General features: G+C 43.5%; 1 long non-coding RNA gene across 1 annotated transcript; it reads left to right on the top strand.

Moving 5' to 3' along the window:
* Window positions 1-3907: 3907 nt before the first annotated feature.
* LOC132891172 (uncharacterized) lies at window positions 3908-5328 on the top strand. Its single transcript, XR_009655288.1, has 4 exons — window positions 3908-4042; window positions 4247-4418; window positions 4873-4973; window positions 5083-5328. It is a non-coding gene; the product is annotated as an uncharacterized LOC132891172 (long non-coding RNA).
* The last annotated feature ends 6145 nt before the right edge of the window (window positions 5329-11473 follow it).

The raw sequence follows: 11473 nt of genomic DNA, 5'->3' as shown, positions 1-11473 counted from the left end.
CTGGACAATGAAATTTGTATCTTTATTTACATAAGATCCTTGTACGTATGGTCAGGTTCCCTGTGGTGGTACACGTTCGTCGTATGTACATATGGACATAATACAGTCGAAGCCATCAAAAAATCAGTTTGAGGCATTTCTGTTAAATATGGGGCTGTGCTTCACGTATGCAAAGGAACTCCACTATAACCTGTCAACAACTTTGAATTTTGTCATGACAATTACCAATTAAGCATGATGAGTGTATGCCATCATTGTCAGCCCACTGAAATACAATTTAAAATAGGAAACATTAATTTGAGAGGACTTTACACTTGACTTACTATAGGCTACTGTCTAGTGATGTTTTAGAATTACCCCATAAAAAGCAGTTAAGAGACAAAAACAGTCATCCAGTATTCAGTCTATCAGCATATTCATGAGTGGTTGTAGATATACCTTTGTTCAACTGTGTTTAATACAGTGGGTGTATTTCCCATTGCAAAAAGAGAAGAACAGAAGAGACAATATCATTACTCCTCTGGGTTCCCAGTTTTCAGAAAACAAAAATCATCCTACATCTACCAAATCAACTCAAAATCTAAACTACATTTCATAATCCAATCAAATGATCTGAATATAGCCCAAAAGACTACTTGGCCATTGGTAAAGGACATACATTTAGAGGTACAGTCTGCACTTACAATTTGTTTGCAGATAATTATTAGATATTTGCTTTAAAACAAGATCTTGGGCCGTGGTGAGGGCATGGATCAGGTCCGCGATGGGGGAGGACTCCATGGGGCTGTTCTCCTCTGTGCTCCGATCCTGGGTTTCGGCACCACTGTAGCACTTTGGGCGAGTGGGTGGAGCACAGAAGGATGGCAGGCCAGAACAGAGTTTCCCAAAACTCTTTATTTTAGCACTTTTCAGTGACTTAACATTCTCCCAGCCACACAGACACGCACACACATAAAAGTCGTCTGGTTGGGGAGAGAGCCCCCTCCCTCTGCTCTCTCTCTCCTTTGAAAGGGCGCAGTCACTGGGAAGACACACAAACACAGGTTAACTGACATCAGGTGCAGTGATCATGCCACTTACCTTCCCTGACTCACAGACCGACGCTTGACCACGCCTTCGCTGCCACACTATACTTTCTCTCTCTCTCTCTCTCTCTCTCTCTCTCTCTCTCATATGCCTACAAACAATCAAAACAGACACGCCCAAATAGTTCTACTGAATATTCTAAAACCTGCAAAACATGGGCCCACTGATTATATTGTTGCTACTCATTTTGAGATCACTGAATTCTCAGTCGTAACTGCCATTTTTTACAGATACAACATGGTGCTATGCTATCCATCACTTTTACTTTCTGTTTATTTTTGCTGTGTTACCTTCTTCATTCTCTATATAGCTACAGTCTCTTGTACTAATAATGCAAATGACAAGAAATTCTAATATATTTTTTCCTTCAATATAGATTCAAATATGGGATCCACTCCAACCAAACCTGGTATGTAACACAATCTGACTTAGTGAAGCCTTACAGTAATATTCAATGGGACAGTAGTGCACTGGGCAGTGTTTCTGTGTCTACATGCATGTAAACATGTTTGTAATAATTTGTTTTCAGTTGATCAGAAAAGGAACACTTCCATATTAAAGCCAATTTATCATTCAACAAAACAAAACCATCACCAGCAGCAGCATCAACAACAAATTTTAAAAAATAAATAAAAATGGACAGTGACCCATGTACAAAGTATGTGTCTGCTGCAGTCTTGCAGAATTATTCCTAATTTCTAGTTTTCTATGTTAGAACAGGCACATTTATTTAATAAACAATAAGCAATTACTGGACGAGGTTGAACAAAATATTGTTGTGATTTGTTAGTGGCAAGCAAGCAATTAATTATTTGCTGATGCTGAAGGCATTGCTGACGAGACACTACCAAATCACAATATTTTGTGAAAGCTGAGTTCAACTATTATCATTCAAATTATTAATTTTTTGAAATACTGATTTTAAAGTTCATGTGACAAGTCAAATGATAAAAAAGAAAGCAAGCCATGTTGAAAAAAGTGCGAAGTAACTGCACATGAGTGTCACTGATGACGCAAGTTTGTGGCAGCCTTCGAACATGGCCTCCACACACTACACCTCCCAAGCGCCACAGCGCCCTTTCTCTCCCGAGTTCTGACTGAGGACGCATCTGTTCCAAATCCCCAGTAATCATCACACCCTATTTAAGGACTGCAGTCTCAAACACACAATGCAAAGTATCGTTCTGTGTCCCTGTACCTAATCATATCAAGCCATTTGTTATTCTGCTTGACTTTAGTGATATTGACCCATTTTACAATTATTGTCGGACTCTGAGACTGTTGTTTACCTCAGACACTTTGTTTTCACATCGACCGACCTTTGGCACAAACCTGACTCTGATTCTAGCCTCACGTCTGGGATTTGGTTACTAGTTTGCGACACATCTGCCACTGCGTCCATAAGTGCCTGCACATGCTAACAATGAGCAGACCATTATTTGTAGGCAATTATTTGCAGTTCGCTCATCTCATCTCATCTCATCTCATCTCATCTCATCTCATCATCTCTAGCCACTTTATCCTGTTCTACAGGGTCGCAGGCAAGCTGGAGCCTATCCCAGCTGACTACGGGCGAAAGGCGGGGAACACCCTGGACAAGTTGCCAGGTCATCATAGGGCTGACACATAGACACAGACAACCATTCACAATCACATTCACACCTACGGTCAATTTAGAGTCACCAGTTAACCTAACCTGCATGTCTTTGGACTGTGGGGGAAACCGGAGCACCCGGAGGAAACCCACGCGGACACGGGGAGCACATGCAAACTCCGCACAGAAAGGCCCTCGCTGGCCACGGGGCTCGAACCCGGACCTTCTTGCTGTGAGGCGACAGCGCTAACCACTACACCACCGTGCCGCCCCCACTGCACACTGCACTTGTGTGGAGGGCAAGCATGTTGTGAGAAAAATTGGTGAAAAATATGTCTTGAAAATTGTAAATGCTCAGGCCGCTGATGAAGGGAATTACACCATAAAGCTAAGCAACAGTGAAGGTTCTGCATCATGCTCTGCCCTTGTCAGAGTCAGTAAGTACTATAATAAACCATTACTTGAAATAATATCAGTTAAGTAGAGAAATGCTAATAATAACTATTCCTCATCATAGAAATAAGCACAAACAGATGTTTTTATTATTTTGAAAATATATTACAAAAATAGGGCATAAATCTAATCACATTTCTGCAACACTTCAAATGTGCATCACCTGGAAAAATGGGACTATACTATTACTATAATAGTATACATATAACAATAATATAAACCATATTAGTAGCATGCTAATGTGATTTATTCCTTAGAAATTAAAGAATGGAGGACAGTACAATGGAGGTAAGTTCACAAACATCCTTATGTATAATGTGATGTATAATTATCCTTTAATCTTGATTTATTTCTTATAAAATGGCACATGTGCACTGAGTTGCTAGTTATTGCTGCAAAATTTATAACAAATACAGTATAAAACTAGAAATATAAGCTGCTGCAATCACACTTTTTCTCTTCTTAGTCAAGACAAAAGGTTGAATTCCCTCAAGACATTTAAAGTTTGTAATGAAGTCCAAAAGCTCCACTTCCTCCTGTATGGACCAGTTGGAGCACGAAAGTCCAGCACCATAAACACCATCAGATCCATTTTTGAAGGACGTCAGTTTGTCAACTGTCTGGCTGCTGCAGGATCTACTACGAGTCACACTCTAAAAGTGAATTCATATTATGCAGTCCAAGGTTTGTGACTTCTTTTTGTCTAGTATGCATGACACAACTAGCTAGATAAACACTGATGAACCTCTTTTTCTCTGGTACTTTCAGTATGAGCAATTTACATTTGAAAATGAGGAAGGATCATTCCCTTTTACCTTCAGTGATATAATGGGTGCAGAAGCAGAAGGTGGAGTCCACACTGAAGATATCATCCTTGCTTTAAAAGGTCATATGAAAGAGGGTTACCTGGTAAGATAACACTTAACCTAAGTGTGCAACAATTCACATTTCTGTGGTTGGCTATTATCGAGCCTACAGTAATCACACCATATGTAAATCAGTACGTCACTATAATGTCATTATAAAGCCTACCAATGTAACCAGTGTAAGTAGACTGTCATCCAAGCCAGTTTTGCATGACCACCCAAACACTTTTGTTTTGTATTTCTTCAGTTTAACTCTGCAACTCCACTGTCTGAAAGCAATCTTTATTACAACCAAAATCCCAGCCTGAGTGATCAGATGCACTGCCTGGTGTTTATCACACCAGCTGACAAGATTTCGATGATGAACAAAGGTTTTCTTGAAAAATTGAAGCGTCTCAGAGAAACAGCAAGCAGAATGGGTGAGTCAGTTCATCAGCTAAATAATATTAGTTTATCCTTGTCAGGCACAGTTACATTTTATTTTTATTTGGTGCTTTCAGGGTAAATTGTTCTTTTTGTGGCCAAAAATGAACAAGGATGGGTATGGTAGCGCAACAAGAAAGTGTGAGGCAATCAAAATCCTCTACTCCAATAGACCTTCTTTTGGAAACACAAGGCCTAAGTTATATTTTAAAATTAAGCTTAACAGTACTTTCCTTTTGTATAATCCAGATTTTTGGATAAACAATTTGTCATCAAATTTCAACATGAATAGGCTACTTCAGCCAACCACCAACAAAATGCAAGGAAATACAAAATGACTAAATTTAAACTTAATTATTAACAGAATAAATACATTTGTTACTTTTTTGCGCATTTCATCTTTCCTCTATAGACCCTGCTAATGGGGAAAGCTGGCTGTTTATGTTACAGGAATCGCTCAAGTGGTTTTCATGACAAGAGTCGACTGTGAATGTCAATTGACGAAGGAGAACTTGTGAAATATCTACAAAAGCAGAAAAATCAAACAAAAAGTGAGTTATTTTGCTCGCATGAAATTGTATTGTCATCATTGCAGAGATTCCCAACTACAATTTTGAAAGTAACAAATTAATGAAATTGTGTATATTTGTGTGTATCCAGACAGATGAATGCAGTAATGTACTGGGTGTGCCTGTGAACTGTATCTTCCCTATCATGAACGATCACGAGGGGACCCATATGAATGAGGACATAAACTGCCTGATGCTGGATGCTTTAATACAGATTATCAACTGGGCAAATGATTATGTGGTCAAAAGTTCCAAAAAACAAATTTCACATCAATCATGCAACACACTTTAAAGCATGAACCTTACAGTATATTCGTGTTTGTATCCAGATTTTAAAATGGCATAGAATAGAATAGAATACCTTTAAGCCCTGTGATGACCTGGCGACTTGTCCAGGGTGTACCCCACCTTTCGCCCATAGTCAGCTGGGATAGGCTCCAGCTTGCCTGCGACCCTGTAGAACAGGATAAAGCGGCCACAGATAATGAGATGATATGAGATGAGAATGCCTTTATTGTCACTGCACAAATCTCATCTCATCTCATTATCTCTAGCCGCTTTATCCTGTTCTACAGGGTCGCAGGCAAGCTGGAGCCTATCCCAGCTGACTACGAGCGAAAGGCGGGGTACACCCTGGACAAGTCGCCAGGTCATCACAGGGCCGACACATACGGTAGACACAGACAACCATTCACACTCACATTCACACCTACGGTCAATTTAGAGTCACCAGTTAACCTAACTGCATGTCTTTGGACTGTGGGGGAAACCGGAGCACCCGGAGGAAACCCACGCGGACACGGGGAGAACATGCAAACTCTGCACAGAAAGGCCCTCGCCGGCCATGGGGCTCGAATCCGGACCTTCTTGCTGTGAGGCGACAGCGGTAGCCAGTACACCACCGTGCCGCCCCCACTGCACAAATGTGCAATGAAATTTAGTTCATCATAGGAGAGCAAAGCTACTGTTTACATGTACGCCACCACTCTTGGGCAGTTCAGCCCAAGGCTGTCCCACGTTAACCTAACTGCAGGTCTTTGAAATGAGTTTAATGACACAAATATATGAAGTAATCTCATTCCCTGCTCCAGGCGCTACAGCAGATGTACATGTAAATTGAATTAAATTAAATGTCTGTGACAACCACCAGAGCATGTTTCTCATCTCGTCTCGTCTTCTTCCGCTTTTCCAGGACCGGGTCGCGGAGGCAGCAGTCTAAGCATGGAAGCCCAAACTTTCCTTTCCCCAGACACCTCGGCCAGCTCCTCGGGAAGAACACCGAGGCGTTCCCAGGCCAGCCGAGAGACATAGTCCCTCCAGCGTGTCCTGGGTCTTCCCCGGGGCCTCCTCCCGGGGGGACATGCCTGGAACACCTCCCCAGGGAGGCGTCCAGGAGGCATCCGAAAAAGATGCCCGAGCCACCTCAGCTGGTTCCTCTCGATGTGGAGGAGCAGTGGCTCTACTCCGAGCTCCTCCCGAGTGACTGTGCTTCTCACCCTATCTCTAAGGGAGCGCCCAGCCACCCTGCGAAGGAAACTCATTTCAGCCGCTTGTATCCGCGATCTTGTTCTTTCTGTCATTACCCAAAGCTCATGACCATAGGTGAGAGTCGGAACGTAGATCGACCGGTAAATTGAGAGCTTCGCCTTTTGGCTCAGCTCCTTCTTCACCACGACGGACCGGTAAAGCGACCGCATCACTGCGGAGGCTGCACCGATCCGCCTGTCGATCTCACGCTCCATCCTTCCCTCACTCGTGAACAAGATCCCGAGATACTTAAACTCCTCCACTTGAGGCAGGACTTCTCCACCAACCTGGAGAGGGCAAGCCACCCTTTTCCGGTCGAGAACCATGGCCTCGGACTTGGAGGTGCTGATTCTCATCCCAGCCGCTTCACACTCGACTGCAAACCGCCCCAGTGCATGCTGAAGGTCCTGGTTTGAAGAAGCCAACAGGACAACATCATCCGCAAAAAGCAGAGATGAAATCCTGTGGTTCCCAAACAGGATTCCTTCCGGCCCCTGGCTGCGCCTAGAAATTCTGTCCATAAAAATTATGAACAGAACCGGTGACAAAGGGCAGCCCTGACGGAGTCCAACATGCACTGGGAACAGGTCTGACTTACTGCCGGCAATGCGAACCAGACTCCTGCTCCGTTCGTACAGGGACCGGACAGCCCTTAGCAAAGAGCCCCGAACCCCATACTCCCGAAGCACCCCCCACAGAATACCACGGGGGACACGGTCGAATGCCTTCTCCAGATCCACAAAGCACATGTGGACTGGTTGGGCAAACTCCCATGAACCCTCGAGCACCCTATGAAGGGTATAGAGCTGGTCCAGTGTTCCGCGACCAGGACGAAAACCGCATTGTTCCTCCTGGATCCGAGGTTCGACTATTGGTCGAATTCTCCTCTCCAGTACCCTGGAGTAAACTTTCCCTGGGAGGCTGAGAAGTGTGATTCCCCTATAATTGGAGCACACTCTCCGGTCCCCTTTCTTAAAAAGAGGGACCACCACCCCAGTCTGCCACTCCAGAGGCACTGTCCCCGACCGCCACGTGATGTTGCAGAGGCGTGTCAACCAAGACAGCCCCACAACATCCAGAGACTTGAGATACTCAGGGCGGATCTCATCCACCCCCGGTGCCTTGCCACCGAGGAGCTTGCAAACCACCTCAGTGACTTCGGCTTGGGTAATGGACGAGTCCACCTCTGAGTCATCAGCCTCAGTCTCCTCAGTGGAAGACATGATGGTGGGATTGAGGAGATCCTCAAAGTATTCCTTCCACCGCCCGACAATGTCCCCAGTGGAGGTCAACAGCTCCCCACCCGCACTGTAAACAGTGTTGGCAGAGTACTGCTTCCCCCTCCTGAGGCGCCGGACGGTTTGCCAGAATTTCTTCGAGGCCGACCGATAGTCCTTCTCCATGGCCCCCCCGAACTCCTCCCAGTTCCGAGTTTTTGCCTCCGCAACTGCCCGAGCTGCAGCACGCCTGGCCTGCCGATACCCGTCGGCTGCCTCAGGAGTCCTGGAGGTCAACATGGCCCGATAGGACTCCTTCTTCAGCTTGACGGCATCCCTTACTTCCGGTGTCCACCACCGGGTTCGGGGATTGCCGCCACGACAGGCACCGGAGACCTTGCGGCCACAGCTCCGAACAGCTGCATCCACAATGGAGGTAGAGAACATGGTCCACTCAGACTCAATGTCCCCCGCCTCCCTCGGAAGCTGGGAAAAGCTCTCCCGGAGGTGGGAGTTAAAGACCTCCCCAACAGAGTGCTCGGCCAGACGTTCCCAGCACACCCTCACCATACGTTTGGGCCTGCCAGGTCTGTCCAGCTTCCTCCTCCGCCAGCGGATCCAACTCACCACCAGGTGGTGATCAGTTGACAACTCAGCCCCTCTCTTCACCCGAGTGTCCAAGACATAGGGTCGGAGATCAGATGACACGACTACAAAGTCGATCATCGACCTCCGACCTAAGGTGTCCTGGTGCCACGTGCACTTATGGACACCCCTATGCTCGAACATGGTGTTCGTTATGGACAAACTGTGACTAGCACAGAAGTCCAATAACAAAACACCACCTCTGTGCCTTCGGATTGGGGAGAGGGCTCTTGCTGTTGTTTGTGCCTACGGGCCAAATAGCAGTATAGAGTATCCAGCCTTCTTGGAGTCCCTGGGAGAGGTACTGAGGGGTGCTCAGACTGGGGACTCCATTGTGCTACTGGGGGACTTCAATGCTCACGTGGGCGATGATAGTGACACCTGGAGGGGCGTGGTTGGGAGGAACGGCCTCCCCGATCTGAACCCAGAGCATGTTACTGAAATAAAATTGTTTCTATCAAAATTCAAGCACACTTGCAATTAATTGAAATATATTAAATAATTATTTCATTGGTGGACTCTTTGATTGTGACAAATGTGTGGATCGATCCCAACATAAGAAATAAATCATCATGATCAAATTCAAGGGGAAAATAAAACAACAGCCATGAGCCACAACTTGCAAAATGTGGAGTTACATGTGAATTTAGAGTTTTACCTCAGTGTTTCATGAGTTATTCCTCAGGCATTATCAAAGGACTCAGCATTGTCTAGATCAAGTCACAATACCTGAGTTTCTTCTGCTACCAAAGCTGAAGCAGAAATGACAGCTTTGATAGCACATACCATAGTCCTCAGTAAGAAACAGCTGTTGAACATGAAAGAAATAAAAACAAAACTATTGAGCATATGATGTGGAAAACACGATTGTAAATGCAGATTGTAAATGTAAATACTTAAGTACATAAAATCAGTGTATTTTACTCCTCAACCAAAAATGCTTATGGACATAAAAATCTTAAAAAACACACCAAAGAAGAAATCATCATCAACAACAACAACAAACCCTAAATGTTCACACAGAGTGGATCAAAATCACCCAGAAATAGGCTGTTTCTATTTCCCACTAAGTCCACTAAAAGGAACAGTTTCAATTTCACGACTTCTGCATGATCTATAACCCACACTCTATGTGTGAGTCTCTATTAATTCAGTGATTTCTTTGTACCCTGTATGTCTGACACAACTAAGCAGACAAATACCTTTTCTGTTGCTAAATCTTTGACCTTTTAACATAAAATATTTACATTTACAAATGAATAAGGATCTTTTCCTTTTATCTTCAATGTTGTCATGGGTATAAAAGCAGCAGAAGGAACACACAAAGGTGATATCAGTGCTTTAAAAGGTCACATTAAAGAGGTTTGCGTGGTTGCCTCAAAACACATTAAGTTCAGTGTGAAACAATGAACATTAGTAGGTTGACCATTATTTACACCATATGTAAATCAGTATGAAACAAATGACCGCATAACACTTTTATTCTGTTTTTCTGTTTCATTCTGTTCAAATCTAAAGCTCCACTAGCCAAAAGTACCCATTATTAAAAGGAAAATCTAAGTCTGAGTAATCAGATACACTTCCTGGTGTGGATCATACCAGCAAACACAATTTTAATGATGAACAATGATTTCATCAAAAAATTTCAGCATTTCATCAAAATTGCAAATGAAATGGGTGTCGGCTCCTCAGCTCACTATTGATTCTTATATGGCCAAAAAAAAATGCATTTGAAATTTAGTAGCACTATAAAAGTAACAACTTAGTGCCGTTTGTTTTTTAGTAATGCATGTTTCAAAAATACATAAAGGTAGAAAAAACATGCATGAATTTACAGTAGCTTGTCTAGCTCAGGAAATAGCCTGAAGTGGATAGTGTGCAGGGACAGATCCAGCCCAAGAATCTGACACATGCACATTTGCAGAAATATTTTCACAAATTTTACCAGATCGCTATGGATTTTTGTTTTTAAGATATGCTAATATACAGTTGTGGTCAGAAGTTTACATACAATGACATGAATGTCATCTTGTATATGAATGTCATGGCAATATTTGGGCTTTCAGTAATTTCTTTTAACTGTTCTTTTTCTGTGGCAGAATGATTATACACCATACATCTTTAAAAAAAAAACACTAGAATTTGGTGCACAAGTTTTAATTTTCTTCAGGGTTTCTGAAATCAACACTAGGTCAAAATTATATATACATGGTCAAAGATTTACATACACTCACTTACTGTATATTATAAATTCGGAGGTGCTGAAACTTCCAAAATGTCTCTTATCTTGCCAAGGCCAAAGTCTCTTGACTTCCTGTTAGTGATACGAATACGAATATCTTTTATTTGTCATTGTAACAAGTACAACGAAATTAAGCAGTCCTTGTTCAGTAAAGCAATGAATAATTAAAATAAAGACAAGAGAAAATTAAAAGATATTAAAAGAATACTCAAAATCTCTCACACACAAGTACATACTACTCAAACCTCACCCACCCACCCACACATATCACAGCCGTACACTTCCACATTCATGCTGTAGATATAAAACTATACTTTAATAGCATAATTTAGTGCAGTAATAGCTGCTGGATAAAAGCTATTTTTCAGTCTGTTTGTCCTGGTTTTCATGGACCTGTATCTCCTGCCGGATGGCAGCAGTTCAAACAGGTTGTGGCCTGGATGTGATATGTCTCTCAGAATGGAATTGGCCTTTTTTAGGCAGCGGGTGCTGTACAGGTCTTCCAGAGAGGGAAGAGGGCAGCCGACGATGTTCTGTGCTGCCTTTATGACCCCCTGGAGCTCTTTCCTCTGTGCTACAGTGCAGCCTGGGAACCACACACAGAGGCAGTATGTTAGTATACTCTCCACTGAGCAGCGGTAGAAGGACACAAGCAGCCTCTGACAGATGTTATTTTTCCTGAGTACTCTGAGGAAATAAAGTCTCTGCTGTGCCTTCTTTACTAGCCCAGTGGTGTTGACGCCCCATGTCAGGTCCTCCTTGATGTTGACTCCCAGAAAGCGGAAATCAGACACCCTCTCCACACAGACCCCCTCAATCACCAGTGGCTGGATGGCAGTCCTCCTTCTCCT

Source organism: Neoarius graeffei, chromosome 9 (genome assembly GCF_027579695.1).
Source record: "Neoarius graeffei isolate fNeoGra1 chromosome 9, fNeoGra1.pri, whole genome shotgun sequence".
NCBI classification, from domain to species: Eukaryota; Metazoa; Chordata; class Actinopteri; order Siluriformes; family Ariidae; genus Neoarius; species Neoarius graeffei.
Note: the sequence above shows the minus strand (reverse complement) of the source record. Positions and strands in the feature narration are given on the sequence as shown.